This window comes from Alosa sapidissima, chromosome 16, assembly GCF_018492685.1.
Source record: "Alosa sapidissima isolate fAloSap1 chromosome 16, fAloSap1.pri, whole genome shotgun sequence".
Lineage (NCBI taxonomy): Eukaryota > Metazoa > Chordata > Actinopteri > Clupeiformes > Clupeidae > Alosa > Alosa sapidissima.
Genome location: NC_055972.1, coordinates 32373677 through 32387117, shown reverse-complemented (window position 1 = coordinate 32387117; position 13441 = coordinate 32373677). Strand labels below are relative to the sequence as shown.

Genomic DNA, 13441 nt, shown 5'->3' with positions numbered 1-13441 from the left:
GCAAATGTCTATAGACCCCCATGTTAAAATGTCCGTTTTCACAGCATAAATTCATGCTTTTACAGGTTGGTCCCATGGACTTTTATTGTATTTGTTGGTAGTTCCCGAGTGCCTGACAACTGTGAGGGGGGTGAATTCTTTTCTAACTCGTTAGTTTAGATCACATTTAGATATTAAATGTATGAATAATTAAGGGCGTGGTCAACTTGATTGACGGCTGGTGTCGAGGCAGCAGACGACGTCACTAGCTGAGTGGAGGTCCGAAATTATGTCTTGGCTGTGATCCTACACACCACATCCTTTCTGAAAATGTTTATTCAAATATCTGACGTAAAATGGGATGCTATTAACTGAAGCCTACTAACCGACACTTTAAGAAGACTTCGCTCCAGTTTTTCAGGTAAGTGACATTCCACTACTATTTCACGTAGATTAGCATTATAGCATCCATGTTAGTGAGCTATAGGCTACGTTAGCGTCAAATCATTTCAAATAAGTTTATGTTGAAAATGATGACCGAATGGCTGAAGCACACACATAAATTTAGTTAACTTGAATAAAGTTAAAACCGATTGTGCTCCCGTTGTGAGTTAGCTTAACGTTTGCCATACTAGCCAGGTGTTTGAGTCAATGATCAGACAGCTGTAACGTTAAGCACGTTAACGTTAGTTCACAAATATACTGGGGTAACAATGTGTTCTCGTCAAAAAACCTTTTGTAAATACTCTGTGTGAATGCTAAGTCCGTTGTCAATTTATATAGTCTTTGAGTTGTCACATTTAAGATAGAAAAGCGTTCGTTCAGATGATAACTTCAGCCGAAGCATTAGCTAGTGGAGGTAAAATTGTGAACCACTATGAACCATTGGCTATACGTTGAACATGGAGCTGATAACGAGCGATAACGTTAGCTAGTCACCATAACTGTTGTTAGTTATAACTGACGTCTGAAACTTTTATTGATGCCGTTTGTTTGTTAAACACAAATTTGAAACAACACTTCTTGTCTATGCAAAGTTTCCCTGTAGGTGATCCAGACAGGCTGGGTGCTGGAGAGGGCTCTGGACTCCTAACTTCACTTCTCGTCTGTGCAGTCGACTCAGAAGCATCACTTCAGTACTGATTCCGTGGTACTTTGACATTTTTCATACATTTAAATGGAGCAACCTACTGGATTCAATATGCCTAGCTGTCTATTCCAGACATGGTTAGCATACTGAACAAACATGAATGCATTTCAGACATTTAGAGTGGCCTTTTATTGTGAGCAGTCCGGGGCACATCTGTGCAATAATTATCATGACCTCTTTTGATAAAGTCACACATGGAAAGTAGCCTTTAAATCAGCAGGTTTTGGTTGGATACAGATTGGATAATTAAAGAATATGGCATCAGTGACTGGCTATTGTTTGACTGGACCTTGGCCTAACTGTTACTGTTCCACTGAAAACATTAAAATACAAGAAATGGTTGTTCTTTGAACTTTGAATACACCAAATTTGGTTTTGCTTATTGCCTGCATAAACAGGACATGTGCAAATAGTTGAATACACCTGTCCTGTCCCCCATCAAGTTCTGTGAGTTTGTTCATTATACATATTGGGAGTATTTTTTAGCTTAATTTGTGAGCACTTGTTCATAGTTTGCAGTAAGTTCAAGGATGTGACATATATACCAATATTTCTGTTTTCAGATCTGGAACATTTTGAAATCCTACCAGATGGGGCACAAGTCATTGAGCAGTGGCAACTTCTGACTTCAAAGACTTTGTTCACCAGCAGACCCCTTGATTACCTTTATTTACAGCATTTGCATCTGTCAGTCTTTAAAGTGATCTAATATGTATTGACTATGTATTAGCTTAGTACATATTAGTTTTTGTTATTTTAGTTTCACAAATTCAGTGGTTACCTGTAATGCTCAAGATATACAAGTAAAAAATCACCTTTACTTCTGCATCTGGGTCTTCAATTCAACCTACTGACAGAAGCTGACAGATTTGTATAAATGTTTTTGAGAGCACAGGCAAATTTGTTTGATAGATAGATAGATAGATACTTTATTGATCTCCAAGGGAAAATTCAAGGTCTCAGTAGCATACAGACATCACACACAACATGCACTTACAGCAGAAATGGTAAATATAAGTATAAACATATAACAACACTCCACTGTACAATAGATAGTTGAAGATAAGAAAAACTAACAAAACTAAATACTGGCATGAGTTTTAATGTAATTCACAGTTCAGAAAAGTTCCATAAACATTTCCAAGTTCAAGTTCAGTGCCATCAACAGTAAGTTTGCTTTCTGATATTTAAAGAACAGAAATGGGTTTGGCATAAGTAAAGGGTAGGTGTAACATTCATCAATAGACAAAGTGAAATGTACTGTATAGTCTCAATGGGTTCAATATCACCACACCCCAGCCAAACCATTTCACCTGGACCTCTAGTCCCAGGTTAAGAGCCCATGGACCTCCTTGCCGCCTCCTCCCCATGGTGAACTGCCAAAACAGAAAGGTAAACATTTTATTAGTCATACCTACTTACAAGATAATACAATAATGCAAACCAACACCACTTGTTGTAATCAACAAAAGTACAGTTGTTGTACAATGCTGTAGGAGGACTTGGTGGAGCTCACCACCGCAGCCAGGATGGAGTTCAAACCCTCGAAGTCAAGGAGTCTGGTCCTGAAGCGGGGCCGGGTCCAAGATCGCTTCCGGTTTAAGATCGGCGACGACACCATCCCCACGGTAACCGAAAAGCCGGTCAAGAGCTTGGGAAGATGGTATAGATCTGACCTAAACGACAGAGCAAGCGTAAGGGAGATGCTCAGCCAGGCAGAGGAGTGGCTGCAAGCCCTGGAGAGGAGTGGTCTACCAGGGAAGTACAAGGCCTGGGGTTACCAGCACGGCATCCTACCAAGGCTCTTGTGGCCACTGCTTGTATACGAGGTCCCCTTGACAACGGTGGAAGCTTTGGAAAGGAAGATCAATAGCTCAGGAGATGGCTGTCAGTCCCCAGAAGCTTTTGCTCGTTGGGGTTATACAGCTCAGGGTCTAAACTACAACTGCCCATCACGTCTGTCGTGGAGGAATTCAAGGCTGTCAAGGTCCGGTTGGTCATGATGCTGCGGGACAGTGAGGATCAGGCGGTGCGACAGGCAGACATCACCGTGAGGACTGGCCGGAAATGAGAGAAGCAGAGGAGCGGTTGCAACATGCCGACATCACGGGCACTGTGACACAGGGGAGGTTGGGCCTTGGAGTCATTACCCGAGCAAGCTGGAAGGAGGCGAAAGAGAAGGAGCGTAGGGGAATGGTGCAAGAGGAGATCCGAGCTGTGGAGGAGGAGAGCAGGCAAGCCAGGGCAGTGGCTATGAAACAGCAAGGCAGCTGGACACGGTGGGACAGCGTCCGTGGAAGATCCCTTAGCTGGAAGGACATCTGGAGCATGGAGGGGCATCGACTGAAGTTCCTGCTGAGCTCTGTGTACGATGTCCTGCCAACACCGACGAACTTGTAAAGGTGGAGGCTGTCAGAGGACCCATTTTGCGCACAGTGCAAGAGAGCAGCAAACCTTGAGCACATCCTGTCATCCTGTCAAGCAAGCCTGACCGAGGGGAGGTTCGGGTGGCGCCATGATAAAGTGCTGGTGCAACTGGCGGAGGGACTAGAGAGAGAGAGGAAGCGGAGAAGACCCCCGCTTCATCGGCTTTCTCAGGCCAGGGGAAAAGGCGGGCAAGGAGGGCAGGTGTGCAGGGATCCTTGGCACGGCACAGGACTGGGAAATGAGAGTTGACCTGGGTAGGCAACTCAGGTTCCCGGAAGAAATTGCCTCCGACCAGATATTGTGCTCTGGTCTCCTGCAACAAAGCAGGTGGCTTTGATAGAGTTAACGGTATCCTGGGAGGAGAGGAGGAGGCACATCAGAGGAGGCACATCAGTGCAAGTTGGGGAAGTACCAGCCGCTCATCGCAGAGAGCCAGCAGAGGGGCTGGAGAGCCTGGAACCTACCAGTGGAGGTGGGGTGCAGGGGATTCCCAGGACAGTCCCTCTGGAGAGCACTAGGGAGTCTTGGGGTTAGAGGTGCAACCCGCAAGAGCCTAGTGAACAGCATTTCAAAGCAGGCAGAGCGGTCATCCAGGTGGCTGTGGCTGAAGCGGAGTGAACGTTGGCAAAGACAGGCGGGCAGAGAGGAAGGGAGTAGAGTTGCACGGTAGGTCCCAGATCGGCAGAGGGAGCAGTTCCAGGACGCTGGTTCTGCTGTCAAGCCCCACTGAGGTGTCGTGGGCTTGTTGACGAAACATCAGTGAAGTGGGGTGCCCACTTGAAAACCCGATGATGTTGACAGGTCCATGCCGTGCAGCTCTGCCCTTAATGGAAGACGTCTGAGGGGAACGACTTCAATGCTAGCCACCACACAGAGGGAGCAGGACTCAACTCCTGCCAGGCGTGGTGGCTGCGGTATACTCTACCGTTTAAAGACATTAAAAACATGCGATTTGAAATGGGTCTTCAGTGACAAAGTACACTAATATTGGCATTGTTATGCCAAACACCGGACACTGTAACTGGATTTAACGTTTTCATAATAGCCTTACAAGGGGAAATAAGGCAAGCTAACCGAACATGAACGCTGGATCGTGAAATCGCCACCGATGAGAAATTTCAATGTCATCTTAGATCAAACTACCACTGACAACTTTAGAGCAATATAGCGATTTCAAAACGTGATATTAAGAGTTAATCAAAAATAATTAATGATGTACAAGTTAACTAATACCCTACGATTTTGTTATCAATTCACACCATTCACGTTGACAGAATACAGCGAGCTGGCTGATGTTATCGTAAATTAATTAACGTTACAATGATGGCTGCCACTGAGGATATGACATGGATAACGTTAATTACAAAACAATAAAGGCAAAGATACATTTTTGTCAGTATGAGTTGCTGAACCTGTAAACTGCTAAGTTACTCTACGTGAGTTGGTGAACCTGTAACGCTAAATTACTCTACGTTATTTGACCGTAACTTCAGCAAGGGAGGGATAGCTAACGTTAGTTTATTTTACCTAGCTGCTAGAATCTAGAATCTGCAAACTCAACTCTTCATTCTCAACTTTTCAACCGTTCACCCGAATATAACCTTTCAGCATACAACATTAAAAAAAGTGTCTGAACATGGCATTAAGAAACATACATGAACTTCACGTTAGCAGATCAAACTTATCAGCAATGTTACAGCAACCTCTGTGCCAGTCCATCTTGTAGGCCTAATGTTAGCTGAGGCTGCTCGGCGTTCACCGGCTTGCTCAGTCTCATAGAAAGCCCTGCCCTTTTACCCATATATGGATTGGCTAGGAGGTAGGCGGGGTTAGGATTTCCCAAGGTTTTCCAAGATGGCGCCGCCCATACCCCCCATAAACGGCTTCATAACCGTTCTTCAGAAAATCTATGGGTGACGTCACAGACGCTTTGTCCATATTTTTTACAGTCTATGTTTTGAGTCTACCATGTGTAGTTAAGTTTTTATGGCTTATACCCAAATTGTCAATGGAGAAATTGCATTGAATTCTTACTTCCGGAAACTCCTGTGGGCGGGACTGTGATGCTCTATTGGCATGAGCAGTGGCGTCATGCCCATTGAAATTAAGGCGGCACGTGCCCCCTCAGATTTTTCCTCCCTGATATTTTTTTTTTCATAACTTTGTTCCTATTATGCTGCATAATAAGCCAGAGCCTGTAACGACTCAAATGTATCTTTCTGGATGTGTAATAAATCGTAGGCTACCAAAATAGTTGAAGACCGATCAGCAGCCCTTTTCCTAATAGCCAACTCACACACGCACATTGAGCTCGTAATGTTTTGCGTGTGTTGAACTGTTACAGTTAACTTTAGGCTACTGTTTGAACAGTTGAACTGTTACAGTTACAGTTTTTGGTTACAATCAATGGTGTTGAAGTGGTAAGTAGGCTAAGCAATAAAAAATAGAAGAACTATTTGTGGTTGACCTGGACATTTTGACTTGATGCTAAAAAGTTAGAACTATGGATTTGATGTTGGCCGCGAATTCCGAAGCTATGTTAACGTTAGCCTATGTTGTGTCAGTGTAGCGTAGGCTACTCTTACAAATATTACAAATATTTGGCTTACAGACATCTGCTCTGTTTTGTCTTGTACGTGACAAAGTCTCCTGGTTCAATTGTTTCCAGTTTCATAGAAACGAGGGTGTTAATTTTGCAGTAACTACAAAATCCAACCAAGTATAGGCCAAGGCATCGCGTTGTGATGTTTCTACAGTTATTTTCACATATCTGGCAGCTAATCCATGTAGTGAAAAGGGATAGGCTACCCGTTCAAAAGGAGGCCTACAGTTGTTTTATATAAATAGGATCGCTATGACAGTGATGTAGAGGGCAAGAAAATAATAGCAGTCTCTCATGTATCAGGTCAAAATTGCTCATGATTTGTACAGTAGGTAGCAACTTACAAATGAGGTACCTATTGCTTGCCATAATGGTAATGAGAAATATATTAGGCCTAGTAAAATATTCAAATATTTAGTGTTAACCTTAGGCTACTCAGCACTGAAACCTGTCAAGCTTCTTTCAAAGTCCTTCATCACATGAATTAAGATTAAAATATTTTAATTTCTGAAGAGAAAGTCCAAAAAAAGTTAGCTTGCATGACGCCCCTGGGCATGAGTGTTTTGGGTTGTGGGCAGCATCATCTGAAGTAATTTCCCCAGAGTTCCTCATCAGGACACAATGGTATAAAACCATGTTTGGATTATCTTGCTAAATCTAGCATGACGTTGGTACAAACAGATGCATGTTGTTTAGTGAATTTGTGACCTTGTTTTTGTTTACAGTTACATTTCACATGTTCCTTTCTTACTAGCCTACTGCAGTTTTATTTTTTTGTTCAAAGGTTCAAAAGGCCTGTTTTATTGTTTTGGGGCTTGCTCAAGTTAAAAAATGGAGTTGTGCACAGGAAAGGCATTTTAAAAGTCTAAACTTTTTTGCAGATCACGTGCCATGTGACCAGGTCATACATAATGGTGCGTGTTGACAGAGTTAAAGAGATCCTTTAAAGAAGTCCTTTTTTCCACTGACTCACAGAGTCAAACACATATGTGTCTGACAAGTACTAAGAGATGGCGATCGCATGATTATTACAAAAAGGCTTCAGAGTAAAGATGATATGTCCAACTCAGATTTACACAGAATAGAATATTTCTAATAAATTACTTTATTTTCCCCCAAGACTCAAGAGACTATGCTGTGACACAACGCTCAATGCTGATGCATGAATGACGCACAAACTTTCAATCTATTCATGAAAATTTCCCCTGGGAGGAAGAAAAGCCCTGTCATGGAGGGAGCAAAGTATAGACTTGTATCGGGAAATATAGATATTAAATATATTATTTATTAAATATATAGACTCTCACATTACTGGTCATGTTGTGAACTGCATAGTCATTTTATGAAAAACTGGATTGGACTGTTGAATTCATAGTTGGTTGTCACATTGAGAGTGAGAGCATGTATACACAGCATTCTATGTGTCCAGCAGCAACATAGGGATGCTCTTCTCTTGTGTTCCCCAGCAGACTGGCCCTTTGCACTGCAAGATGATAAAGGATTACAGTGGGGTAATCTGCTTGCCAGCCATCTGCCTGTTTGGCTAAAATTAAACCTGAGAGCAGAGCCGTTGCAGTGCATCTTGATGAAGGCACATTAGCAGGTGAGCCATATAGCTGACAATAGTTGATCTAACCACTGTAATGGCTCGTTCTGAATGGCTTTAAAACAAATTATGCCACATACCACTCAATAAATCTGCTACAGGTCCCCTGATTTAGCCATTTGTGATCAGGAATGCCAATATAATTCATGTACACTCCAGACAAACAAACTTGAATAACTGAGGTAAAAGAACATCTGTTACAAAGCTGAATGATTTGTTTAATGGCAGTTTCATCTTGACACAAAATATTGCCTTATTATTACAAATGCTGTTAAATTGCACCACTTGAACAAAGAATTTTCTTAGCAGGCCAATTAAAAGTATTTGTATGAGTATTGATCCTCAAACTGAGTAACAAATAGAGGCTAATTTGCCGCATGGTTATAGGCACATCAATTCAGATACATGTTAATGCATTTTACATGAACATACATTTTTAATTTCTCATTAACTGAAACCACTCATATATTAATGGATATTTAATGCACTTTCTTTCCATACAACCATTTACCAAAATTGTAACTAATGCAATGAATGATTTTACTACATGTAAAATATGCAACTGTTTATTGCATTAGTGATTGTTGATCTATGGACTTTTATATACATGACAAAAAGATATCATGTTCATGTCATCAGATTATTTACCGCAAAAATGCTACTTGTAAAGCCTCTTCATCTCATATACAGTATATACCCACTGTCCCTCGTAAATGCTTTCTTGTAGACAAGCCCTTACAAAAACAAATTATAGTAATACTATAAGATTTCTATAGTATTTCTATACTATGATGTCCAAAAATACCTCAATAATAAGAAATTTTTATTTGCCATTTGTACACGCGCAGACAGTACAGTATACAAGACTTTTGTTGTACAGTAAATAGGAATTTTGCACTAATGTTGTCCTATAGTGGTCTTATGTGGTCTTCTGGATTACTACACGGGCCTACCGTGCCCAGCCCAGGGGCCCAAGGGGTCAGGGGGCCCTGAAGCCCAAGCCATTGCATGAAATCATTCCCTAATTATAAACACATCATGTAGGCTATGAATCTGATTGAATGAAAGTATTGGCCATCCCCAAAATGCACCAGAATACAGGAAATCACATCAAACAAATTAAACATTCAACACACACACACACACACACACACACACACACATACACATATGCGACAATTAGACAATTAGTGTCTATAATATGCCCAAAATACTATAAGATTAGTTATTTTTCGTTCGTGACTAGAGTGACTTGAGCAAGGACATATTGTAACAAAAAATGCTATGCATAGTTAATGTAAGCTTTTAGCACAGCGCTTATTACCAAATGATCCATGGAAACGTACTGTATTTTACAAAGAATTTTTCCAAATGTTTTGTGACATTACATCAGAGACTTTAGAAATGAGAACACACGGCACTTTAAGAATCCTCCTTAGAAATGTACAGGGATAGTTTGTAACGGCAAGATGGCAGTTGTCTACACATATCCCGCTCCTTCCCCCACCAAAAGCTGAACAGAAAACCCTGCCCTGTAATGTAAGTAACCAGTCACATTGTTGGAAACGGCATGATTGACATTTGCCTTCTGTTTACTTCCCTCTAACCATGGTAACAGTCAGGCCAGAGAACAAGTTAACCCAAAGAATAACATATTTTTAAGCATTTTTAACAATTTGGGGGGATATATTTATACCTTTCAATTCACATTTACACAAAGATTCACCTGATGTACTTTTTGTGTCAATATAACCTCCCTATTGACCACCACATACACACACAATGGGACTACAAAGTGCTGGACTACGGGTCACCGGCCACGTTAGTGGCATCCACACTTTTGGGGCCAGTGCAAGCAAAGGCTATCATTGGGCTATGAGGGGGTAATGATCTGGGTGATCAAGCTGTGAGAACAAAAACTTTTGCATTCCCAGGCTGATTATTCTACAGTATTGGCCTAAACCCACACACAATGTCACCTCAGTGCGTTACCCATAAGCATGTAGGCAGTTCAAACTTAGGTATGCTTTTAAGTAACAATGCCAGGCACATACAACATAAAGCTGAACAGGTTGATAAAAGGAGTTTAATGGTTATAGTTAGCAGTCAATTTCACAGGTAGCCTGCAGACAAGTTTCTAATTAAAACACCAACAGCTCATGTAAAATAGCAAATCTCAAGATCTCATTTCAGACTAAACAGATTTAAAAATTGTTTTGTTCCAATTTCTATTAGTATTCTTAACAAACAACTTAAATAGACATGCACCTGGGCTGCACCACATGCTATTCTTATGCATTTATTTATTTTTGAGCATCACCTCATTTTTAACTGCCATCCTTTTTACCCATCTCGTGCTGCCAATGTATTTATTTATCTAACGTGTTGTCTGTCATGTCCCTGTTGATGTATGTACTGGGTTATGCTTTGATGAGTCCAAGACAAATTTCCCCATGGGGACATTAAAGTATATTCTGATCAAGATGTTATAGATGATGAAGTAGATGCCTATGAAGCTTATGATGTAGGCTAACGTGTTGTCTGTCATTTCCCTGTTGATGTATGCTTTGATGAGTCCAAGACAAATTTCCCCATGGGGACATTACAGTTTTTCTCGATCGTTTTGATACCTGTGTCAACTCTGAAATCACACTCTCAAAACAGTTAACACCCGTGTCTGAACAAAAGCACTCTGGACAAAATGACACATTTTGCTTGCAAAAGGCTGTTATTCTCTCAAAACACTTAAAACATGCAGCAAAAGCAAATCTTGCCTTCAAACACTACAACTTGTTGCCAATTCAAAAACACTCTTTAATCAATCATTACACACTGGGCAACAAAATGCAAAATCTAGTTCTCAAAATTAGCATTTTTGCTATGTCTGTTTCATTACTTTCTCATTTTTCTAGTATCAGAAAAAAACTCTGAAAAGACAAAATGTACTGAATAAAAAAACAAATTATTCATTCCTCCCAAGATGTAACTGTCATTGACATGTAAGACATACAGCAAACACCTAGCAAGATACTGTACATTTCATTGAACTACAACTTTCATCGAAATAGACATACAGTGAAGACCTTTTGTACTGTTTTCTCCACCAAATAGGCAATACAGTACTTTGTCTAAATGTGCATTAGATCCATACTTGCAAATAGCAACACAGAACAGACATCTCTTATGTAGAATGAATGATTGCTGATTGAAGAATTGTGCAAAGGAGTTTCACACAGGTGTATCAGAAATTCAGACTTATGCAAGGAATCTATACCACCTGTGAAAAGATGTTTTCCTTTTGTTTAGCATGGGAAAACCAATAGAGTTTGGGGCTTTTGAATGACACCTGTGTTAACTGTTTTGCAAAAGGGTGTGAGAAATGTGTGAACCCAATGAAAATGTGTGAACACATTCGCAAGAGATGACTTCTGCTGTGCAAAGAAAGTAGTCATGAAGACCAAGTGGGTTCTAGTTTACTTAAGCAGGTAAAAGCAATCGAGAAAAACTGTAAAGTATATTCTGATCAAGATGTTATAGATGATTAGCCTGGTGAGCCAGACCCACATTAAAATGTAGGGTCTGGGCACTCACCGTTCGTAGTGCTCAGTCCGAGGGGCGGGATAATCAGTTGTCTTTCAAATTCCCTCTGCACGCAATAGGATGCAATAGGATATTTGTTTTCAAGTAGCAGGGAATTCAAGCCAAACCGTTGCAACTCTGCCATCAATCATTATGTTAAGCCCACCAAACGACTCTATACACGATTTCAAAGGCCTCTGGAGCTCACAAGCCAACGGAGAGTTGCTAGACTAGCCCTGGCAGCAAATGTAATTTGCGCGTCTAGATTTCTAGGCTAATAGATGATGAAGTAGATGAAGTTTACAGGTTTATAGCACCATGACTAGGCTAATCATTACTCACAATACACAAGCTTTATCAATTATGGTGCAATTTGATGTTAATTAAAACTCCATCCTTACATGAGTCAGCATATATGCCAGCATCAGTCATCAACAATTCATTGATGAGGAGAAAATAGAAATGGCAGGTACTGTAGTGGCAGTAGAAGTGCAGTGGGGAAAGACATGTAACTTGTCTGGACTAATACTTCAACTTTACATGCTATATGGCACAATTAGCTATAGGAAATATTTACAGGTTCCTTTTCCATCAAACTTCAGCTAATCAAGCCACATTCAAATTTTAGGAAACGTTACTAATAGGGAGAGCAGTCCTCTTGCATACACATAAGAAAATATAGACATTTTAAATTAGCTTCTATTCATCAGTTTCCTTCAGAAGAAAGAACGCATTATTCCACATAATCTGGCTTCATGGCTCTCAGTGACCTCTCCAGTCATGTGAGATCAAGCTTCACACAGGAAACAATTGATAGCATCATATTTGTTTAGTTTCCTAATTGGTTTAGGCAGACAAACCATATTGTAAGTTCAGTTTAGCTTTACCATGTGTAAGTCTTCAATATTACACAGTGAAACAAAACCAACAAAATTACATGGGTTAATGTCACATCATGGGGACACTGTATTGGAAAGGTGGTTGGACAGGGGCTGGTAACACTAAATTGATGTGATTGAATAATATGTAATATATCAGAGCACCAATAGACTAGAATAGAATACTAGAGAGGCATGTTTTGATGTATGGTGATTGACATACATTCAATCTTCTTTGCTAGCTCATTATATGAAATATCACAGTACAGGCCTACAGTATGAACACTTTTTTTTCAATCGCTAACAAGCACTTACCCATACTTCAGATACTTTTTCTAAACTCTTAACACAGACTCGCACCTACAAAACACAATGGGCCAAATGGATAATTTTCTTCTCAAAAACACATTTAAATTGTTAAATATATTATTAATACATCTTTCTCTGCACACACTAACTTTACCAAAACACTGGAAATGGGTCATTCTACAAAAAGGTGGAAATGCTAGTCCCTTACTTTTGCAGACCCTTAAATCATTTCATTTGACCCAATGATCACATAATTATATATATTCAATAAATATACTGTCCTTGGGGTGATGAGAAATAGTTAATTTATTTAATCTTCTCTTTTTATTATTTCTAAAAAAAATAATGATCATACAGGGAAGTTGAGCTGTGTACTTTTCATTTAAAAATATTATTTTCTTAAATCAAATTTCACATACATTTAACTTTAACACAGCATGAAATCAATAGAACACTGAAATGGTAAAAAATAAATTATAAATGTGAATCATATTAAATAATTTTTTGTCCCACAAAATTCCGTCATTGGTGTTACTCTACACAAAACACTTTTATTTTGACATAATGCACAGGTTCTTTGACGTTTCTCTTGGGTCAAGAGGTCAGTTGAAGAAGTGCAGTGGACAAAGGCATAATGTTTGTGAGATGCCTTACTTTATTTGTTTACAGTTTTTTTCAGTCGCTTTGGTGCTTTTCTCAGATCAGAATGAAAATTCTCATAACTATTAGTTCAACCTCCACAACGTTTAGTCATTTGTGCACATCATAGTAGCAATTTCTCCTTCCTCTGAACAAATTGCAAATGCTTTTGGACATGTATCAGTTTGTCATGTCAGTCAAAATGAACTGACTTATGGATGCTGAATAGTCGTTCCCAATAAAACTCATAGTCTTCATTTCATTGCTTGAGT

The 13441-nt window shown here is 40.0% G+C and overlaps 1 long non-coding RNA gene across 1 annotated transcript; it reads left to right on the top strand.

Annotated features, from left to right (window-relative positions):
- The first annotated feature begins 341 nt into the window (after positions 1 to 341).
- Positions 342 to 1872, top strand: LOC121685510. Its single transcript, XR_006023367.1, has 3 exons — positions 342 to 400; positions 1017 to 1129; positions 1693 to 1872. It is a non-coding gene; the product is annotated as an uncharacterized LOC121685510 (long non-coding RNA).
- Positions 1873 to 13441: the final 11569 nt, after the last annotated feature.